This window comes from Neophocaena asiaeorientalis, unplaced genomic scaffold, assembly GCF_003031525.2.
Source record: "Neophocaena asiaeorientalis asiaeorientalis breed wild unplaced genomic scaffold, Neophocaena_asiaeorientalis_V1.1 scaffold11, whole genome shotgun sequence".
NCBI classification, from domain to species: Eukaryota; Metazoa; Chordata; class Mammalia; order Artiodactyla; family Phocoenidae; genus Neophocaena; species Neophocaena asiaeorientalis.
The window spans coordinates 4,841,014-4,859,526 of record NW_020173124.1 but is presented as its reverse complement, the minus strand read 5'-3'; positions in this window follow the sequence as shown (position 1 = coordinate 4,859,526).

The window sequence follows — 18,513 nt, the reverse complement described above, 5'->3', positions numbered from 1 at the left end:
GTAAGCAATTTGAATTCAATTTGTGGCAGAAAGTGCAGGCTCTCCTGGATCAATAGGGTGCATTCAGCACAGTTGACATACTACACCTGATCCAGAGCCAACCTGGCTGGGGACCTATTTGTCATACTTGAGGGACTTTCCCTAGCTTTTATCTCGAGGTACATCTCCTAGGATTACAGGTACTTGAGGCTAATTAGTCTGCTCAATTACCTGCCAGCGAGTGCCTCTGTTTCTACAACATCCCGTTTACCTTACAATTTCAATGAGATAATCAGGATGCCATGGTGCACTAAAGGTAAAACGATAGCCTTGCATACACCCCTGACTGCCTTTATCTGTTAATGCCATGCGCCAGCTTGTGGGCACATGCAAGCTTGCGTGCACACACACGCCCCCACACACCCCAAAGCTAAAGAGAAAATAGGAGACTGACCTGTTACAATTTTACCTTGTTCGCTTTGTTGCTTTTCCGCAGAAGTCAGTCCCTTTTCCAATCTAATTACGTAATTAGAGCTAAAGACTATAAACACATAGAGACTGTCCCCTCCCGCCAGCTCTGCAGTCAAGGCTTTTGGATGCTGAGCCTTTGGCAGGGCCGCCTGTACCTGGCTGACCAAGGGAGGCTGACCCGAGGCTCTGAAAGCCTGTCTCACTCCCGACTCAGACTCACCTGTTCTCCCTCCTGGACTCGGTGTACAAAGGGAGCACAGATAGGAGCAGTGTCCGGGCTTTCGTGTTGCATTTCTTCAAGTTTTAGAATACAATCGAAGTGTTTTTTTCCCCTTTAAATTAGCATTTTATTTCCTTCTATGGCATATTCATAGAATCATAACAAATTAAGACCATGAATCAAAGCAGATCCTTTGACCATATTTACCTCTTGTATAACTACCCATCATTGTTTCGACAACCTCCTGGCTTATTACATTTGTTCACTACGGAGGAATTACATTTGAATAGATGGTCGGGTACCTAAGATACCTAAGAAGTATATTCTATCATGATTCAGTTCTGTGAGGTCAAACCCGACGTCACCCTGAAAGTTATTCTGCCAGCTCACACGGGAGACAAGAAGCAGCAGAGAACGTGTGGGCACAACGTACTGTTTGGGCAGAAATGCACTTGCAGTGATAACAAGAACAGTTAGCAATAGTATCGTGTGCTCTGGCTTTGCTAATCCTTTGTCGCTAGAAAACATCAAAGATGTTTCTCTCTGGAGAAATTTCGAGGTCCCCTTTTGCGTACTGAATTTTGCCTACTGTCTTGTGCTCCTTTGATTCTGTTCTGTCTCCAGCTTCAAACCCACAGCGTTCCCTTTGAAGGGGTCCATTCTGGGCTGCAGAAGTGACAGTGTAAGTCAGTGTAATTCGCTCAAAATCCTACAAGGACCAGGCAGGTGACATGGGTAGGTAAAGAGGGGATGTAGTGGGCTAATTGTATAACCCTCTACAGACTGTTTCTTTTTTTCACTTTTTTAAAATCAAATTTCTCAGATATTTGCTGATTCACATGCAGATGCATGAAATAATCTTGAGAGATCCCATATATATATTATTCATTTTCCCCCAATGGTAATATCTTGCAAAACTATAGTATAATATCACAACCAGGAAACTGACATTGAAACAATCTATTATTCACATTTCCCCAGTTTACATGTACTTTGTGTGTGTGTGTGTGTGTGTGTGTGTGTGTGTGTGTGTTGGTGTATTTATTTCTATGCAGTTTTATCACTTGTGTTTCTGTATCACCACCAAAGTCAGGTAAAGAACCAAAACTGTCCCATCACCATAGAACCCCAAATGTTGCATTTTTGTACCTACACCCACCTCAGTCCTGCTCCCACCTTCCCCTTCTCATCCCTAACTCCAGGCAACCACGAGTCTGCTTTCTATCTCTATAATTTTGTGATTTCAAGACTGTTATACAGGGAATTACCTAGCTGTCCAGTGGTTAGGACTCCGTGCTTCCACTGAAGGGAACACGGGTTCGATCCCTGGTTGGGGAACTAAGATCCCACATGCCGTGCAGCGTGGCCAAAAAAAAAAAAAAAGACTGTTATACAAATGGAATCATGTAGTATATAACCCTGTGGTCACCTGCATTGGTATTTTTAAAATTTGTATAAATCCTTTGAAATTCATACAAGTTGTATGCATCAAAAGTTCATTCCTGTTCATTGCTGAGCAGTATTCCATAGTGTGGACATACCACAGTTTGTCTAACCACTCATTCATTGAAGGACATCTGTGTTGTTTTCACTTTAGGCTATTACAAATTAAGCTGCTATGAACATTTGTGTACAGGTGTTTGTATGAACCTAAATTTTCATTTCTTGCTCACTTTTGGCAGAGACATAGAGAGATATTTCGCTACTATAAGAAAAATGACCACATGAATGCCACAAAAAATAGCAAGTGTCACTCAGCCTCAGTGTGTTGGAACAATACGTAGTTGTAGGTACTATGCTGAACTGAAAAGCTTGTCCTGGGGTGAAGTAATTCCCAAGATCCAGCAAACAGTGCCAAGTGGGAATATGAGTCCCATGTCAAATCTGTCTATTTTGAAGAAAATCCTGAAATCTAGAAATGTATATGAAACATTCTGGTTTATATATTTTATATACAGGCCTTCATGTTTGGAAACAGTATGACAGCCAAATGAAATAAGACGGCAGACTAGATTTTTTAACCATAGGCAACCTTTTTTTTTTTTTTTAACTTGCAAAAGCAGAGAACTCTGATATTAAGCTCATGGAGCCCATGACATCACTGAATTTACCTGTGTACTGCTACTTTTTCCCTTGTGTTTGTCTTATTTCTGAATTCATGTTACTCATAAGATAAGGAGAAATGGAATGCACTTAATCGGTTCCTGAAACTATTCCCTCATTCAATAACTAGAACGGGCCTCCCATGGGTCATTTGATTTGCAATGTGGATACACAGTGAACTGGAGGTAAAGCCCTGGGCTTTCTGTTCTCATAGAGTGTGTAGCCTTGTGGGATGTTTACAGACTGGTAGCTGAGAGTGAGTCTGGCCCTGATGGTATGATTTTTCTGACCACAATCTCTATCAATAATTATTAATTAACTTCCTACATTTATATATAGGATGATATCTAATTTTTTAAAAAAATACAGACTTCTGGCTTTTGTTGAAAAACTGGAAACTCAGATATGACTGAGCTCACTTTCCAACATGGGCAGGTCAGTTGGAGATGAAGAATAGCCACCCCAGTAGGCAGGACAGGCACCCTCCTCTCCCCCAGAATCCCCTCAGCCAGCCTCTCTCATTTATACAAACTGCATGGCCTCTATGAACACATGAGTTTGCTACCTCTGGTTTCGTGAGAGAGAAAACACTACGAAAACAATAAATGTGCTAAATCCTACCTTCTCCTAACAGCTCCTTGCTCCTTCCAGGGAAATTACCACTGAACTTGAGTTGTTACAACCATCATGGATAGATGCATAGACACCAAGGCTGTTAAGCATATTTTGTATGATTGGGTCATTGCATATACCTACTCCAATATTTAACTCCTCATTCTTCAGTAAAACATCAGTCTTCAGATGTACAATGAATAAAATCTGAACATATGGAAAACCAACAGAAATGCATAATTTTAATTTTTATCTATTCATCTTAAAATGTCAATGAAAAGTCCCAGACTGCTAGATTAGAACTTAGAGAAGGCTTCTTGGATAAAGACTGTAAGTCCAAGGTCTATATTCCAGACATGCACCTGATCAAGAGACTGTGTAAGAGCTATCTCTTTAGATTTATCAGGAACATACCCGTTGTTATAGGTTAGTATTTGGGGACAAAGTGGCTGTGACTATAGAAGAGAATCATATAACTTCTTCCAAAGAGAGGAAATATTAAAACATCATTGGCTCTGTAAAGTGATGCATTTGGAAGAGGTGTCATAATGCCAATAGTAGCACACTCTTATTTTTGAATTGGTGCACTGCCTTCTGAGACAATCATAAAAGAGCAACAAAAGATCACGTCCCAGGGCATCATCAATGAACTTTGCTCCAGATTCTGCGGTGAATTTCTCATGTTTCATAATATTCTGAAGTTTATAAACCTTAAGAGAGTATACTAAGGGTCTTGATTTTTCTTTAAGACAAGATACCTAGAAACAAAAAATGGGTTTTATTTTTTTTCCAACAAAAAAGGTTGATTCACACATGAACTGATCTTGGAAGGAATATTTGTTCTTTTTTGTTCATAACCTGGCCTTATGACAAGGGTAAGGAATAAGAAGAAGTTGCCTAAGGCATTTACAAGCCCTACAAAGACTATTAAAAAGAAAAATACCCACACTTTACTACCAATCCATCTAGATCTTTCACCGTATTGTGTCAGCTCTCATGAGCGACCTGTAACTTGAGAGATTTAATAGCAAAAAGGCACAGAAGCAAACTTTACAATGCAAACAGTAAACCACTTAAAGATATAATTTTTTCTCATACATACTTGAGAGAACAATCAGAGAACAATTTCCGAAAAATTGAATTTACGTGTACCAAAGTCAATGAGTGCTTAGTCTAGCTGGTCCATTAAATGTTTACTAAAATCACAACTTGTGCTTTGATTATTATTATTATTTTACATATTATATTTATGATGTCAGCAAGGCTTCCAAACAAAGGGAAGGATTTGCCAATCCCACTCTAAGTCATTTTTGGTGACTTTAGATAGAGTGGACAAAGTGTCTCAAGATTGTTAAGCTCACTGGGTGCTGGGTCCTTTCACTCCCTCATTTAAAATGCTGCACTAAGTACATAAAACCAACCAAACTGGATTAAGAACCTGAGACATTTATTGTTTCTTTTTTCCAAATTTACAGGTCTAAAATTACTTCACCATTGATTAGTGCAGTCAGGCTGACCTGCTATCTTCCAAACACACCAGGTAAGTACCATCTCATGCTGTGTTGTTGCTATTACTGCAGTGGGTAGAATGCTGAGATGGTTAGGAGAGTTTTGCCTCCTTGTGTAACCACCCTGTGCAATCTTGCCCCATTGAATGTGGGTAGGATTTGTGAATATGATTGGATTTTACTTCTGATACTAATTGGGTTGAGTAATCTGCTAAATTTGAGTTAATTTTAAAAAGGGAGATTAACCTGGATGGACCTGGTTTAGTTGGGTGAGCCTTTTAAAGAGAGACTAGCTTCTTTCTGAAGAGGAAAATTTGAAGCAGCAGACATTCTCCTGATGGCCTTCAAGAAAGACGCTGCCTGTTGTGAGAGGGCCTCTGGAAGGTCCACGTGGTGAGGACCTGTGCGTGACCTCCAGGAGATGAGTATGGCCCTTGGACAACAGCTGGCAAAAGAAAATTGGAACCTCAATCCCATAGCTGCAGGGCACTGAATTCTGCCGACACACACAGGAGTCTGGAAGAGGACCCTGAGCTACAAATATCAAAGCCTCCTGGATAATACCTTATTTGCAGCCATAGAAGACAGGGAGCAGAGACCCCAGTCAAGCCTTGCTGGACACCTGACCTACAGAACTGGGAGATAATAAATAGGTGCTTTTAAGTGGTTAAGTTCGTGGTGATTTGTTACGCAGAGATAGAAAACTAAAACAATTGCTACACCCAAATGCCCTTGACTTTTTTTTTTACTTAATTCCTATCCATGTTTCCAGTCCTACCTTCTTCATGAAGCTTTAAATGTAACCAATCTCTTTGCACAGTAATATCTCATGTTTTACCAGCTTTAGCAAATATTCCAGGGACAGAGCATTTGATATAAACAGTTTTTTTTTCTAATCTTTTTATCATAGCTTATATCTTCAGTTAAGAAGGAAGCGACTTCAGTACAGGGACCATCTCCTATATGTCTTATCCCCCTCCCCAGACCCTAACACAGTCACTAACTATAAGAGATACTCAATAAATATTTTTTATTTACTAATTACTAAAAGATTCACTTTCGTAATATACCATTGCCACTATAGCACTATTCAAACTATTCCTATGCATTCTGAATTAAATAAGGAACAAATGAAGACTCTATAGACACAGAGTCAACACGTAGCATGACATTTTGGATTTCAAAATATTGCATTAGCAAACCCCAATCTATATCAATTCATCAGGAAAAAACACAGCAAAACTTCTGAACCCCAAACCCATAGTATCTCATGTAAAATTTTCTGGGCATTATATTTTCAAATAGAGAATGAGATTTGTAGAGCCCAGCTTTCACGTGTGCAGATTTAGAAGACAGTGCAGAAAGGCACTAGGGCAGATCACATATGTGCCACTGATAGGCACATACCACACCAACCGCTGCCCAGGTGGCCGTGTCTCCTCTAAAGCTGTAATGGTGAGTGAAGTAACCTGCTTAAAACCCCAGGATCTCCTAACCACAGCCACCTGGCTTATAATTATAGACCTTATTATAAATAGATATAAGCTTTGAGTGATTAGTTATTGTGTACAAGGTATTCAACCGTGGACCACCTGATTTTCACTCATTGCTGTACCTTCTCCTTCCTTTGATACATCCTAGCTATTAATAGAAAAACACCTGTTTCCTGATAGTCTTCCCAGCTATAGAGACATCCATTTATATAGAAACAGCTGGGAGAAATGTCCTTGTGAAGGACAACCAAATCCAATTCTTACCATCACAAAGCCTTCTCCTGCAGCTGCTGATGGAAGCAGTTAAGCCTGCCTTGCATCACTCCTGAACAAGCTGCAACAAACAAAGTGAAGCTAGAGATAGTCTTTAACTACTGTAGGAGAATTAAGAAAATCCTGCAGCAATAAGGCAAGGATTTCCATTTGATCCTAGAAACAAAAAAAAAACAAAAAAAAAAAGTTTCTAAATCCACAGGTGAATGACATAAACTGAAAACCAGGAGCTAAGTTGCAAGCATTCACTGCCTCTCTCTCAGGTCTCTTTCCAGCACCTGCACACACCTACAGACTGCCCTTCCTGATACACAGATGGAGGTGGCATCCGACTCCAGTGATAAACTGGGAGCAGCTAAAGAAGATGAATGATGACAGGAAATGAAAGTGACAGTGACAGTTTGTGGTTGTTTGATTACTTCAATGCAATGAATGGTGGCCACAGAGTTTCCTGTCAACAAGTGTCTGTATAGAAAAATAAGAAAGCAATCAAAACAGTAACTGACATTTCAGGGCATTTCAGAGAAACCCAGGATTTCATGCTCAACAAAACCATCTGTTTAGTATTCTCGATGGGAACTACCACTCACCCTGAAAAGAATGATCAGGATAAAGGTGAGGTGGGTGGATTTTAACCTCCACGGGAAGGTGGGGCAGATGATGGAAAACTAGACTAAGTGACCTCAATGGTCACATTCAATGTAACAATTCTAGAAATGATACAGGATGTGGGGTTAGGACACTGGCCCTAATGCAAATCCCATTAGTAATTTAATTATGTGACCTTAAATCAGTTCATTTACTTCTCTATGCCTTAATTCCTCCTCATGTAAAAATACTACTTTCCCTTTTTGCCCTTAAACCAGAACTCTGATAGATGTATGAGGTACAGCAAAATGATCCACAGTGTTAGAGGCGTCGGGATCAACATATCATCATATACAAGCACGTGTCTGGAAAAAGAGAACACAATGCAATATTGAGCAGATTTTCTTGGCTAAATGAGCATATTCACATTTCACCATAATTTCTTCTCATCTTTTTCCTGAGAATTCCCTCACTTTCAAGCCAGAGTTCTTGACATATTCTCCTTTGAATCAGGGTTTAGCCCTGCCTCTTGACTTGTCCCATTCTGAGTTCCTGACTTCTACTTTCAGCTACTCTAGCTAAATGCCCAGCTCCCTCTTCTCTGGTAGGCAGCCCTGCCAATTCCTTCATTCCAATAAGCTCCTCTCCATTCAGAAAAACATGAACCTGGACTGCACGGTTTAGCCTTTCTCCTTGAAATGCTTCTCTTCCTTTTTTTTCCCTTAAAAAAAGAAAATGCTTTAGAGAAATATGACTGTAATTAACAACTGACAAAAATATCCAGGCTTGAGCTGAAGTGGGAAATCACAGAGGTTAGTTACTTATTTTCTCATGCATTTACCATTTGTTCTCTTTTCTCAGGGAAGCTGAAAGACCTGAGGTTCAAATGTAATAAGGCCCCATACTGTTTCTAAGAGTATTTACAACATGCAACGTATAAGGCAGTACATTGCTTATATTTAAATTTGTTCTCACTCATCTGAGCTATTACACAGTATGCCATCCCTAAACCTTTTCTAAGGAACACACGTTTCTCAGCCACGAAAGGGAATAAAATGTTCAGCATTTGAGCTCTCTGGTACTGTGGAGGTGACAAAACTCATATATGTATCCAATCCATTCTACTGATCTGGCGCCAGCATTAGGAGGGACTGCCTGGGGCAGAGACCTTCTGCTATATACATGTTCCTGGGAATTAGCAGGTGAACCAAATGGCCCATAGTGATGACAGCAACATCTTTCAGAAGACTCAACCTTACTAAATGGATTCCCTCAATACATTTTCTCTTTCTGAAAACAACAACAGTGTTTTTAAAGTTTAACTGATAGTACAAATGCTTGTTGCCATGTAAAAAAGAAAATCCCCAAGGATCCAAGGATTAAGTTGTAAACAAATCATTTTCACATATAAGAATGGATGCACAGTCCACTTTCTACTAGGTAGCTTCGTATTTTTCACTGATCCTTTAAGTCTCTAGCCCATGGCAAATGGCTCTAGAAGAATAATATCATGCTGAGGTATCCATGGCCTGGAACTTAGTATTTATAAGGTTAGTCCTTAAAGATACCAAATAAGCAGAAAATTATTCACTATCTGGGTCATTTTCGCTCCTTGAATTTGAAGTAAAAAGATCTCTGCGTTCTAGACTTAATCTTGTAAATAAACTGTTGTGATATCTATAGAGTAAGTCACTTAAGTTTTCTGGGCTTAATTTTTCTGGGCTTAATTTTCCTTATTTATATGATGAAGAGATTATAAGGTAATACTTAAGGCCTTTTCACGAATTTTTGATTACATTATTTAAAATACTTCCAGTGTATATGTTGAAAAATACACATCTAGAGTTTAAAAGAAAGTGCTTTACTTTTAAATAATGCTTGTAATACTCCTTGTATTTCTTGTATGCTTATAATACTATAACAGGCATTATCAGATAAGAATATCTTATTTACCATTAATAAAAATAGAAACAATACTTCACATTCAGATAATATATTTTGATTGTTTGAAAGTATTTTGCATCTATTATTGCACAGAATAGCTTTCTATCAATGGGTCAGGAATAATTATTTCTATGTTAAGGGTCATTTGTGTCCAAGGACATATAAGATGTTAGCAGCAAAACCTAGAACCAGAGTTTTTAAACTTTGAGACCTAATTCTCAATGTAATGTGTATAGAAATGTACTTTCAGGTAGCAGCTCTAGCAAAGGAAATTTAAGGAACATCATCTTGAGCAGTCTACTTACTTTCTGCCATTGTCCAGAGCTGGCCATGAGGTCTCCTGGTGCCATCTTCTGCCCGCTGCATTCCTCGTGAGTCGTGAGTGGGTTTTTTCAAGTTTCCAAGGTGAACAGATGTGTATGTAGCCGCTGGAAATTTCCTGGGGCAGAGTAGGACTTCTTTTAACACAGATATGCCTCTTACTTTCTACAGATTTAGAAACTGAAAAATAAGTGCTGAATTATTAAATTTTAGTATAAATGAGAGTACCGAAAAATGACAAAAGCCAACATTAAGAAATACCTTGCATATCGTCATTGCTCAGCCACCACTCTGCTCTTCCCTGTTGCCACCCACAGTACAGTGTTGTGATCTCCAGGACCAAGCAGCTGGATTAAGAACTATGTTAGGATCAAGGTATTTTCCTTTTTGTCTATATTATACTCCATAAGAAAGTGCCTGGCACCATTCTACGGTCCCTTTGGGTAGATAGGAGGTATTCCTGGATGGGAGATGAGCTTTTAGGCCATTCAGAAGTTGTGGGGTTATACTAGCATGCATACTACCTCTGCCTCACTGAGCATCTCTAGAGTCTTGGAGGTGGCCTGACATTATTCATCTTTGGTCTTAGTGACCCAGTGAAATTGAGACAGATATAGAATTGGCCACAGTGTTTGGTTTACTCTAAGAAGAGTTGAGAAACCGACTCATCCATTCTTTTATTCATTCCATGTACACTTATTGAATTCTTAATATGTTCAAGGTACTATTTCAGGTGCTGGCAATACACTGAAAACAAGACAGACATATTATCTCTTCCTGCAGAGTTTACAGTATGGTTGAATGGCATGAACAATCCCCAAGGAAGCATGAATAAACAAGACAATTTCAGAGTGGAAAGATGCCATAAAATGTGATATTATGATAAAGACTTTGTTGAGTTGGGGAGAGTGCTACATTACTTAGGAGGGTAAGAAAGTATGGATACTTACCCATGCTGAGAAAATTAAAAGTAAATAAAAATCCAAGATGTGTAGATAACCTAATCAATAAAAGAGAAAGGGTACTGAGAGAGAGAAATGGTCTCAGGAATCTTCCCTGCCCCCACAGTAGTATAACCACAGTCTAGTAAATACATGACAATCCATTATTAATAAAGAATTGTTTTCTTGGGTTGTCAATCAAAATTCAAATGCTGTTGAGGGGAGAACCATATTATGTCTATCTTCTTAATTTTAGTCTAAATTGGCTTAACAGATATTTTTCTACCAACAGCCATTTTTATTTTTGGCAATCACATTTCTTCTCTTCCTTGAGGTATAATTTATATGTATAAAATGTTACAGCTCTTTGTTGTATAACTGGCAGAGTTTTAACAAAAGTACACCCATGTTACTGTTACGCAAACCAAAATATAGAACATTTGCATCACCTCAGAACATTTCCCCATGATTGTTTCCAAGTATTCTTCCCACATGTTCAGAGACAACCGCTATTCTGATTTAGATCATCTTGGGTTAGTTTTGCCTGTTCTTGAACTACAGATATAAATTGAATTATATAGTACATACATTTCTGTGTCTGTCTTCTTTAGCTCAGCATAACATTTTTGAGGCTTGTTAATATTGTTGCATATATAGGTAGTTAATTTTTTTAATTTTTAATTTATATTGGAGTATAGTTGATTAACAATGTTGTGTTAGTTTCAGGTATACAGCAGAGTGATTCAGTGATACATATACATGTATCTATTCTTTTTTGAATTATTTCTCCATTTAGCTTATTACAGAGTATTGAGCAGAGTTCCCTGTGCTATACAGTAGGTCCTTGTTGGTTGTCTATTTTAAATATAACACTGCGTACATGTCAATCCCAAACTCCCAGCCTATCCTTTCCCCCCACCGTTCCCCCCCGGTAACCATAAGTTTGTTCTCTAAGTCTGTGAGTCTGTTTCTATTTTGTAAATAAGTTCATTTGTATCATATTTTTAGATTCTGCATATAAGCCATATCGTGTGATATTTGTCTTTCTCTGTCTGACTTACTTCACTTAGTATGATAATCTCCAGGTCCATCCATGTCGCTGCAGATGTTAAATAGTCAGATAGCATTTGATGTGGGAAGAGAAAACCCAGAGACTGTTGAGGAGAAATTTGAAAACACTGGGGTACAGTGCTTCTGAAAATGGGCTCTCTGGACCAGTAGTATCAGCATCAGTATCCAAGGAAATTTGTTAGAAATATAAATTCTTTGGTCCCACCCCACGGCTATTGAATTAGAAATTCTGGGGGTTATTTCCAGCAATCTGTTTTTTAACAAGCCCTCCAGGGTATTCTGAAGCATAGTAAAGTTTGAGAAGCAATGTGTAGGAGAAGGCATGGACAGGGAGTAAAATTACTTAAAAGGATTTGGGAACCATGGAAGACAAAAATGTGTTTGCTTTGCTTGCCTGTTTTACCTTAAACTCCCGAGGTTCCAAGAAGGTGGGGGCAGGGTTTATGGAAGTAACCTTTGCAAATCATTAGTATTAATCCATACCTTTGCCTCAAGTAGGTCAGTATCCGGTTCTGATTTAGACTCTGAATTACCCTTCCAAAATTCAGTCATACAAGACATATGAGCAACTTGTAGTAGTTAACAACAGCATACAGTAAAGGGTGTTAACCTAGTTCTCACACATGAAGGAAAACTCCCAACTGTGAAAATGAACAAACCAGCTCATCTAGACTTTGAAAATATTTTATACTTCTTACTAATTAATACGAATAAAAAAGAAATCCTATAAGGTAAGATTTTCAAAAAATAATTTAGGAATTTAGGAATGTCTTTGTAGGAAATTCATTTTCCAAATCTGTGTCAAAAAATAAAAAAGAATTAACCATAAGGGAAAAACTTTGCAAGAATATCAATCATTGGTTTGAAATTAGAGCAGAAGATCAGCAATCTTTGTGAGGGTTTGAAAGAAAATATCACTCAGTTCAAATCAGAATCAAAACCAAGGGCAAAGACGTTCCAGGAGGACTTAGGTTTCTGTGACAAAGACTTCTCTATTCTAGGGAGACCTTCACTTAAGTTATCTGACACCTTAGTTGTTATTTAATTTAATTTAATTATATTGGGGTTAGTTTTATCTCCAGATAGTCCCAAGAATAAAGACATTGAAGTAGTGACTGTGTAATGTTTAATCAGGAAAGACAAAAAGAAAATATATATATATATATATGATATACAGATGTCTACAAAAATCCCTCTTCTACATAAGAGGCATAGCTGTCTGAAACACAACTGTTATACACTTGAGGGCACCCAAAGTGGAAAGACCAGACAAAAAAGCAGAACTAGAAGAGGACATGACTGTGATAAATTACTTTCAAAACATATGTTTAATGCTCATCATCAAGGTTGAGCTACCAATTCATATACTGATTACAAAAGTCATTTTACCTTTAAATTGAAACATACAATAAACCCAATCTATTGACTAGTTTTACTCTGTATGTCACCCAAGAACACGTCAGATACCCTAGAGGACGCTTCCTGAGTCCCTTAAAATCCATCCATCAAGCTAACTGAGGGTATGAAAAAGGAGATGATCAATTTGAGAATACTTGAAATCAACAGTGGGAGTTTGCATCAGGAAGCTTTGTTAGGGAGTGAGAGTCCCAGGCATCTCCAGCAACTGGAAGTAGTGATGGCCATCAAACCAAAGGATAGTTCGATGTTCATGTGGACTAAAAAAGATTTCCTTTCTCCCTCTTCTGCAGATATCAATTGCAAAATAATAATAACAACAACAACAGAGAGAATGGGGTAAGTGCATTTGCTCTTATGTAAAGCACTAAATCTTCAAAGGGCCCGTTTTTCCAGCGACCTAAGATACATATGTGAAATGCGCTTCTAGGTGCTGAATGGGCTATACTTTTACCACTCTTTTCTTTTTTTTACTACCATACTTTTAGTGTGTTCCATGGACAATCATTATCACCTGGGAGCTTGCTTGAAAGGCAGAATATCAGGCCTTAGATCAGAACTAATGAGTCAAAATCTGCATTTTAACAAGATGCCCACTGATTTTTACACACATTAAAGTTTGAGACACATTAGGCTGTAGCACTACAAGCCCATTGGTTTCTCTACAGTTATTATTTTCTCAGGTTTACCTGATTATTATATTCGCCTGGGAACATGTTAAAGCTGTCAAACCCCACTGAATGACTGAACCAGAATCTCCACATTTTAAAAAAGTGTCCCAGTTTATTATGATCCAAGTAAGTTTGGGAAATGGTTGCTTTAGGCAGTCGTGAAAGGGCTGATTGCACATTTGTACCCCATAAAAATTTAGTCGAACTACAATATATTTTTTGGTCTTCATTTACATAAATTTTGAGTATATCTGGTTGTAACAAAATAAATAAATGCCAAATAGGGAGAAAAAAGGAAATGGCAACATTGGTAAGATGGGCAATGAGAAGCATGACACCGACTGTGTGCGTGTATTTTGGTGCGTCCTTAAAGACTTGCTTACCTAAAGACACCTGTTCAAATCGGTGAACCAAATCCACCTGCAGATGCCTGGGTACCTTCAAAGCTGTTTCAGATATTAAAGGTTAAGACAGATTTCTTACTTTCAATCAATTGTATTGCCCTAATAAACACACAAGATTTTTGTTTGTTTGTTTGTGTTTTAGTCTGAATGTCTGTATCAGGTTGGGCTCCCTAGGAAACAGATTTTGAGTCTGAGATTTATGTGCAGGGCGTTCACTGGGGACACACTCTGATTCACCTATGTGGGGGAGAGAACATAGGATTAGGCACAGGGAAGAGGTGGATCCGATGCAATCACAACAAAAGCCATTCCTGAAAGGAACTCAGCTGAGAGCTGTCAGCCACCAGCACTTTGCAGTTGGAGAAATAAATGCCTCAGTCCTGAAGGAGAATCCAGGCAGCACCTCACAGCACCCATTACAACGGAAGCCACTACAATGGTAACTAAATTTTCCATTTTTAAAACTTCAAGAGGCTGTCAGAAATGCCTTATGTCTGTTTTTATCTCAGAATCTTACTTAAAGAATAGTGCAATTTTGTTTGTATTCTCTAGTTTCTCCTGCTGCTTGACAGCTTTTAAATAAATTCTTCCACATATTGATTGTTTGAGGAACTGCAAAGTACAGAACTTCTTTAAAAAAAAATCTACTTTATTAACAGATGAAGGTTTTGTTTTATATAGTCTGAAAAAAAATCCTCAGAGGTGTCAAGAATTAACTAGACTATTAACCAAAGTCTACATTATTTTCCTTAACTTAATTTTTTGTAAGATTATGATTCATGTCATAATTTTCTGAAGGTGTTCATGCTCCTGATTGGATTATTAATTTGTGTTTATTATAGAGATTATGGTATAATGTTTTATCTTAATTAGTATTTGTATGCTTATGCTTTTAAATATGTATATAGCCAGTTTTTATGCTGTTTTCCTTTTTAACATAACTAAGGTTACGTGTTTTCTAAATTAAAAGTAATTACAGATGCTTTATCAAAAATAAAGCAATTGGCAGTTGTGTGAATAGACATCTTCTCCACAGTAATAAAATGCAGACTGGGTAACCTCTGAGTTTATGATTCTGACGATGTTTCTTCTACAGGAAAAAAATAATAATACGTTTTATGTATAGAATATATTTGCAAACAAGGAAACATCTATCTTTAATTCCTAGTGGTATCTTTCTTCCTTTTTGTTCAGGAGATAAAGTTGATTGACCTTCCATTCCACAGCATATCCAGAAAGTAGATCCGAATTATATAAGCAGATTGTAGAATGATGAATATAATTGTTTTCATTTTAACTCACTGTTTTCACAATGAAATAAGCAGTTTTCAACTGTGCACAGAACTACCATGTATTAACTACCCTCTTTTTGCTAGATACCATGACAAGTGCCAGATCTAACAAAATCAAAAACAAGAGTCCTGGTCCACCAGGGGTTCAAATTCTAGTGAACAAATTGTGTTGAGGTTCAATGATTAGGAAAATCAACAGAATCGAACAAATGTTCCATTTTCCATTTATTTCAGTTGTCAAGAAGCAGCTACTGTAGCAACCGTAACCTCAGAGAAATTTTTTTCAAAGAACAGATGAACAGTTCATTTAGATATGAATCAAAATATTCACCCAAAAGATAAATGTTTAAATCCACATTTAATTGTTTGAATAACAAAGAAGACAACTTATTTAATGATTTCTTTAATACGTAAGAAAATTATTTTACTTCTGGCCCTAACTTTATATTCAAACTGTTAGGGATCTGAGAGACAGACTAAAGAAAGGGGCCCTGGTCCCACACTCTCGTCAAAGTTTACCACTGCCTGGCTTCTAGTGGATGTGAGTAAAGGAGAGACACTCAAACTTTTCCAGAGTTCATTGAGCTTGGAAAGAGTCAGTTGAATCTGGGTGGATTGTCTAGATTTCTAGGGGGTGTCTGCTGACATCCAATGCTGATGTTCAGTGGTATGTGTGTGTGTGTGTGTGTGTGTGTGTGTGTGTGTGTGTGTGTGTATTTGAATTTGTACACTTGCACTCCGTACAAGGGCTGACTGTGAGGCCCGGAGTGTGGTCGTGGCTTCTGCTTTCTGAGGAATTGGCAACATCCTGTCCAGGGCAGGTCCAGCTGAGCACACTTATCACTAACCATGAGCAGCTCTTTGCCCAGGGCAGAGGTAACCGGAGAAGGTGTGGTACAGGGATGTAGGCTTTGAGAACAAAAATATAAACCACATGATTCTAACACCCATTTCAGCTCCAAAGGACAGTGAATGAGTTCATCTCTTACTGAAAACTGAACTAAGAGAATTTTAGACTCTCATCTGTAACTCACATAGAATACTTGTTTATTCTACATGCCAGGTAAATCCTCTGCCCTCCCCAGGGTTCTGAAGTGTCCCCAGAAGAAGCTCACATTCCCCTTACCCCTTCTGCCTTTGTCACCTGTTCTGTCATCACTCCCACCAATAGATGCCTTAGGTTATTCCTATTATAAGATGGTTGATGACTTCTAGGAAGGGAGCTCTTCCCTAACCCAGCAATTCAAAAGGAGGTAAGTGTACCCTTTCAATTATGAGAAGATATTTGAGTGGTACACAGTCCTGTATATTTCAGGGGATCAATTTGTAGATATTCAAATGCCATATAAAATTTCTTCCAGAAAATTGATTTGCCTGAGAATGACCCCACCTTCAAAATAGTCCTTTTAGCCATTTTACAGAAGAAATACACATCTCTCAGTCATCCAAACTCTGAAGATGGTGCGTTGCCCTGAGGTGTAAAAATCTTCTAGTGCTAGTCAAAGGGAAAATCAAAACAATGGGTCGGGGGCAACTTCCTGTACAGATTAATCAAACTTCCTTTCTTTCACAGTCTTATTCATATTTCTGTTAAAAATGAAAGTGGCTGACATTAAAAAGTCATTTGGCCAATATTGGAATGCCCCAAATTCAAATATAAGTTGTTTAGACTGATTATTTTAAATGTAACTGGAATGTTTTCCAAAACAATTAAAAATTCCCAGATAGCACTGAATAAAGTCAAAGATATTGAATATAAAAGTTTTACGTGCTTTCTTTCAGATTTAGTGTACTATATTTAGTGAGGTAATTAAAATCTATTTTATCAGGATATAGAGGTTTTATTCCAGTCACAGTCAAACCACATCATATTTTATTTTCTCAAGTCTACAATCTTTTAACTTCCTGTTATTAAAAAATAATCTTATTTAAAGCTACAACTAAAGCTTTTACACGTCAACTTAGGAATATGCAAAGAGGAGCACATAAATTTAAATTTTATTCTATGAGCTACCTAAGTACAAAAGTATGAAGATAGCAGTTTTATTTGTCACAACTTTATTTCTTGGAGGCTTAGACCCAGGAGCTCCTGGGAGATTCCAAATAGTCCTTTTTTTTGTTTGTTTTCCATCTAAATATCTGTGTTCTGTTGAATACAGGCAAGGCAGATGGTAACCTTGTTATGTTCTGGGTTTGGCCTTGGTGTGTTTCTCTCAGCAGTGGTAATTAGTTTTCTACTATTCCTTGGTGTAGTGGTATCTAGAAGGCATTACTTTGCAGGGTTCTTTTCTAAGCAATTTAAGTTTACCCTAAGGAAGGGATTCTGTATGCGAGTATAAAGTGTCATACTCCAGCCCCTTTTGTTTCCACTGGCGATAAAGAGAGGATAGGTGCAGGCCAGCAGACCACATGCATGCTGGCTCAATCTGACCATTCTCAACTCCCCTAAATGCCCATGTACTGAAGGAGAGAAGTAATTAACCATCAGAGTTGCACCCTCAATTCTGCTCATATATCTACCCTCTAAGGGACAGAATTTGTGATATCATACAGTCAGTCTTTGGGAGAAGACTTTGACTCACTAAGTCTTTGTCACAAACAGGAAAAATTCATTTGCACTAGTTCTCCTCTCAAGATCATCCAGGAGGAATGTCTGAATACTAATTTTTGTACAGTAAGACACCACTAAATTTGGGTGTGCATTAATGCAAAATTAATTATAAATAGACATGGACTGGACTGAAGCTTAACTTTTTAGGAGCTTGTGTAAGAGCGAACACAGTATATGAGATTGCATTAGAACCCTTTTAAGAACATTTCTAGTATGGATTTTTCTGAGTATACAGTGGTAATAAGAAACTGTTTGGGGACTTCCCTGGTGGCGCAGTGGTTAAGAATCCTCCTGCCAGTGCAGGGGACACGGGTTCGATCCCCGGTCCGGGAAGATCCCACATGCCGCGGAGCAACTAAGCCCGTGCACCACAACTACTGAGCCTGTGCTCTAGAGCCCGTGAGCCACAACTACTGAGCCCACGTGCCGCAACTACTGAAGCCCGTGTACCTAGAGCCCGTACTCCTCAACAAGAGAAGCCTCGGCTATGAGTAAGCCCACACACCGCGAGGAAGAGTAGCCCCCACTCGCCACAACTAGAAAAAGCCTGCACGCAGCAGCGAAGACCCAACACAGCCAAAAATAAATAAATTAA